We start from the raw sequence: 6,000 nt of genomic DNA, 5'->3' as shown, positions 1-6,000 counted from the left end.
TTGTCACGATCCGCTTCTTGCGGGGTGTCGTGATGGTTCTTTTCACGATCCCAAAAGTGCAAAAAGGCAAACAACAAGGGACTATCAGTTAATCACAACAAATGCACCTTTATTAGGGGCCAAAACAGTAAACGCGATAGTGGGGATCTGAAAGGAGATAAAAGGAGAGAGAGAGAGAGAAGAGGGATTGGGAATAGCTACCAACACAGGCGAGATCCTCAGTGGTCCGGACGATGGGATCCGTCTGTCGTGTCGGGGGAGTCTCCGAAGTTCTGGTCGACTCGGGGCTCCAGTTATAGTCCACAGAGGAAGAGGGGGGAGCAAGTTGTAACAACAAAAGTCCATGGTAATCGCCACGCGGGAACAGGTGAGTCCACAGAAACCACCAAAGCAAGACGAATCCAATGAAGAATAAGTCCATTTGAATCACTGAAGGGAAACAGGTCATGTCATTAGTGGTCAGACCACCAATTTCCCCTCCTCTCTATAGCAGGGGTCTCAGTCTCAGTCCTTGGGAGGAGGGTTCTCATTCTTTGTTTGTCACACTGGTAACGAGGCAGATGAGGGGTCTTCAATGAAGGACCCCGGGAGTCACCCCAAAAGTTCATTTGGCTTAAGAACGGAGATTAGAAAGCAGGCCGCGCATAAAGGCTGCCCCGTGCTGGGTCCACGTCAGGTCTTTGCCAAGTCCTTGCCAAGTCCTTGCACAGTTCTTTACCAGGCCTTGTTGGGATCAGCCAGCATGACGGTTCAGTGGTTGCACCTGCACTGTGGTCCTGTTCTAAGCCGGGAACTGCAGTGGAGGAAGGGATTCTTTCTTGTGGCAATGGAAGGCAGAATGGAAAATGAGGGGCTTCAGACGGGCTCTTACACCACCCCGTGAGTGACGATTGCCCTCGAAAGATCTTCATCAGCAGGGTTCCATGGTGTCGTCGTGGAGTCTTCAGGACTCATCAAGTGTTGGCAGCACATTCCAGGGAAAAGGGAAGGAAAGGAAAGAAAAGGAAAGAGAAAACAGGAAAACTAAGACAAGAATTAAATCAGCATAGTTTGTTTAAATAATAATCAATATTAATCAATTAAAACAATAAATTGATCAAATAATAAACCAGTATAATCAATATTAAGCAGTAAAGTAATAAACCTAGTATCATCGATATACTCAGTATAATTTTATAATCAAGAAACAAAAATAATTAAAACAGTGATTAAAACAAATCATAAAAGAAAAAGATGTAAAAACATATCTACCAACCCTATAATCTTCTTGGTCTACAGTCCTGGGAACATCTATAGTGTAAAGGATGTGCCAAGTGGTGTGCATTAATTATAGATGTTAATTTTGTTCACGTTTCATCATTCTCCAATTTACAATAAGCAAGATTACTGATAAAACAAAACCAATCATAACTAAAATCAGAAGAACAACAAACGGGATGGCACAATTTGTTCAGGATACCCGTGGCGGTGGGTGACCACCCGAAAAGGGTATCCCAGCACTTGTGCTCGGCATCACTTTCCACCCCTTTCTACAACACGATGTATTTCTTGCACATCATGATGAACAGTTACCAGAGTTTTCTGTCCATTCTCCTTGATTTTTCCTAGGATCTCTATTAGATCTTGATGAAGTAATGGTTGCTTTACCAAAGTAAGGTTCATCCCAATGGGAGTAGGCAGTAGCTTGTGAATCAACATGAGATTGGATTCTAAAAGTTCATGTAAGGTAACTGGAGCTACAAAAGAAAAATCACATCCTGCAATTTTAGTAAAGTTGCAAGCACAATAATTTGAATGATTTTTAGTATCTACTACGTACTTCTATAAACACAGTATCACAAGCGGTTCTGAAGCAGGCACCCATTGCCTGTAGATACAAGGACTGTTCAGAAGTCTCGTTAGGATGAATATCAAAATGACAGCTATTTTGTTCTGTGTCTAAACAGATATCTTGAGCTATAATTGCATTACCTTCACAGATAAACCCTAGTTGTTCTCGGATAGTACAGAGACTCTAAATTGGACAGTTTGCCATTTGTCATCATTTGACGGGCCCATTCTCTATGTTCAGAAGGATAGAAAGTGGGTCCATCATGATTCAATCCTAATGCGATGCTAGGGAATATCAAATGCACTGAGGCATTACTTATGGTCAGCACAAAATGCTTGGCTGTGTTTGTGTTAGGGTCATAGGTAAAATTCACTAAATTCCACCAGGATTGGAAATCTCTTCAAAGTCAGTGGCACTGTCCCAGACTATTTTCCTAATCTCAGTAGGAAAAGTGCCTTCTTCACCTTCTCTTATAATTGAGGCAGCAACTGACTGCATCCATAATTGAGCCTGGATACAGCTAAGAGCTAAGGAAACATTGCTTTGTGTGGCATTAAGTGCATCAATGATCAATTTTTTATCCTTCACATTTATCTTTTCCAATTTGGTAGAATGTTTGATAGCAACCACTGATGTGTCCCAAGGCCGATAAGGACGACTGCAGTGGTTGCTGTATTTTGGTCAAATCTCTAGTCGTAGAAGCCAATTTATTCATTAATACCTCTGAACTGATTCCCAATTCTGTTCCACAACACCAGTTATGTCTCTTGGCACCCGTTTTTTAGGAGGGTTCCACTGTCGCAGCCAGGTTGTCCAAGCCTGAAAAGAGGTTTGCAAAAAGGTGTGAACAAGCTGGTTGTATTTCTGAGACATTGTTTTGCATCAGCAATTTGACTTGTTTAAGAGACCATGCCGGATCAAATAATATCTGTTGTTGGCCAGTTTTCCTGATTACATATGGTCCAACTTCAAAAATTTTCGGGTAAGCATAACTGGTGGCTGGGCTCGAGTGGTGGTAGTGGTGGTGGTATAAACCGTAGTAGATGAGCTACAGCATTTATTATAAACTTAAAAGAAAGGCCTTTGGTGTTTTTCCCCATAAACAAAACCACTTCTGCAGTCTGTGTTAGTGTAAAATTGTGCCAACAATCCTGTACGCTGGGTGCGTGCAGACCTTTTGCGCTTAAAGAGATCCTTTCACTTTTCTGCATGCTACCACAATTAGTTCAGACCACGGTCACTCAGCTGGTTTCTGGCCATGGGGTTGTGGTAGGATGCAGAAAAGTATTACCAGTTTGATCATGGATTAGGTGGTCTTCATGTCCCTCGGAGTTCTTCTGAAAAAGTAAACACAACGGAATTCTGCCGCCGAGAGGCAGAAAAGTTAGAATGATGGAATTATCCAGCATGTATTTGTCCAATGCTCTTTCCCTAGAGCACCAGAGGCTTCCCATGCATATTTATTCAGAGGGGGTTTTAGCACAAGTGCTACTAGTCCTATAGTAAGAGAGGTCCACCAGAACAGGTGGCCAGGGTCATGAGCTGGATTATTAGGATCATTTGGTAGAGAGCATAGGAGTCAGTGTAGATGCAGACCAAAGAGGAATTCTGTGCTTCTCGTTGAAAAAAACATCCAGACAGCTATCAGCTCCCCAATGTGTGCACTACCTTCTCCCTCTGTAATCATTTGCTCACCAGAGGAAAAGTGGAGGGCTTCTGCCCTATATTTCCATACTTTTCCTTTCCCTTTAGCAGAAGCATCAGTAAACCAAGAGTTTGCTGATTGTTTGGGCAGAAAGGAGGGGTTACTTTGATTACAGAGGCAGGTTTGGCCAAGCTCTCCGTTTCTTGGATTGGTAAAGTTTTTACAGATCCTTCTGTCATTGAGAAGAAGTTACAGTAATGTCAAGCTGAGCATACCACTTTCTCACTAAGGCCCTCTGGGCCACCCCGTCAGGAGGGGGAGTCCCACTAGTGGCTGTCTTAATAACCTTGAAGGGGCCTCTCAATACAATTGGTTGTTTTCGTGCAATTTTTCTACTTCTAGGAAAGCTAAGATAACCATCAACAATCCTTTTTCCCAGGTAGTGTATCTTTTCTCAGCATCTTTGGAACCACAGGAGTAAAAAACCAACAGGTCTTGTCAGACCCTCAGCACCCCGCTGCCATATGTGTACTGACAGCCCTGAGGAGGCAAATCCCCATTCCACCTGGAAAGGATCTGTAGGATGGATAGGGGTCACTGCTTGATGAGCTGTTGCTTCAAAAATCAGCAATTGCAATGCTGACTCCTGAGAAAGACTCCAATCCCATTTCACCCTTTCCTCAACAAGTCATAAAGGGGAACAAATGGGTCCTTCTGCTTACTAGGAAATCTAGCTGGTCTTTCTACAGGAGATACAGCTGCTATCGTTTTTGGAAGGAGAATTGCTGTAGGTTTGAGTGATTCTGGAAGCCCACAAATTCAAGGGGTCCTTATCTCGGGCTTCACAGGTAATTGCATCAGGGATTCAAAGTCAGGAATTAATTTCTTTTTGAGAGTCATTTGCAGGCAAGCAGCTTTGCGCACATTTTCCAAGAGTTGGTCGGGGGTACTAATTCTAGCTATGGGATCTTCCCTTTCCAAGGGGCTTGTTCCCCGGCCCAAAAAGCTGCACGCTGTGTCAGGGACCGTGTTCACCTTCTCTCCTGTTGTTAAGAAGACACCATGTCCCCAGTACCCACTGGCTTCCTGTTCACTTAATTGAATTTGATCACCACCAGTGAGGGACACCCGGAAAACATATTCTGTTTCTGATTCATGTGGAGGCTGTCCATATTCCCTTTTAAGCTTAGCTAGCTCAGTGGCAGTGTTTAGTTGTGATGGTATGTGTTTGGCTGTGATGTGAGGTTCGAGATCATCATCACTGAGATAGTTCTACTCTGTTTTAATCAAGGGTCTCAAGTGGTGGCAGCAATGTTCCCCACAATTACTTGCTGCTTCAAGTTCTTGATGAGGATAGATTTGTTTCATGTGAGGAGTTTCCTTCTCCTCAAGCTTGTAGAGGAATCAGCATGATGTGATTTGTTAACATGTTCCTCTGTTAAGGCAGCTCGCAATGCATAGATCACATCTTTTGCTTCATAGAACTGTTTTTGCAAAATTTCAACTAGATTTTGAAGGGAGTCTATTAGAGCATGTCCTCACTTCTTCGCTCAAAGCCATTTTCTATAGCTGCCGTAAGACAAGCTCCCAAAACTGAGCATAAGATACTTTTATTTTTGCCCAGTTTGAATTTTGTTTCATGTTGTAATGAACACACTCTATCAATAACATTTTCTAAGTTCAACCAATTCCTCTGTGCGCCCATTTCTCCTTCCGTAGAAGGTCTGGCATTGTGTTTGGCTAGTAGTGCATAAAATTCAGCTTTAATTTCAAGGCTAAGATTGTCACTCATTTGTGAAGGGACCAAAACCACAACAGGGAGCTACAAACTTAAGTTCCACAAAACTACACAGCCCTCGCTGTGTCGCTCTTCGCTTCCTGGCTGGGTGAAAGGACAATAATCTGCCTGCGAGGCTCTGCTTAGTGCTTCAAGTTGTCCTTCCTTCCCAGACCAGATACACAACAACAACAAAACAAGTGTCCGCCTTTTGCACTAGTGGATCCTTTGTGAATTTCAAAGACAGTGTGGGTGCCTTTTCAGCTGCAACCCTTCTGTCTAGACAGAAATCCTGTCCGTGACGCCAATTTTAATGTCACGATCCGCTTCTTGCGGGGTGTCGTGATGGTTCTTTTCACCGATCCCAAAAGTGCAAAAAGGCAAACAACAAGGGACTATCAGTTAATCACAACAAATGCACCTTTATTAGGGGCCCAAAACAGTAAATGCGATAGTGGGGATCGGAAAGGAGATAAAAGGAGAGAGAGAGAGAGAAGAGGGGTATGGGAATAGCTACCAACACAGGCGAGATCCTCAGTGGTCCGGACGATGGGGATCCGTCTGTCGTTTGTCGGGGGAGTCTCCGAAGTTCTGGTCGACTCGGGGCTCCAGTTATAGTCCACAGAGGAAAGAGGGGGGAGCAAGTGTAACAATGAAAGTCCATTGTAATCGCCACGCTGGGAACAGGTGAGTCCACAGAAACCACCAAAGCAAGACGAATCCAATGAAGAAGAAGTCCATTTGAAT

This window comes from Vidua chalybeata, chromosome 1, assembly GCF_026979565.1.
Source record: "Vidua chalybeata isolate OUT-0048 chromosome 1, bVidCha1 merged haplotype, whole genome shotgun sequence".
Lineage (NCBI taxonomy): Eukaryota > Metazoa > Chordata > Aves > Passeriformes > Viduidae > Vidua > Vidua chalybeata.
This window is presented reverse-complemented; position numbering follows the sequence as displayed.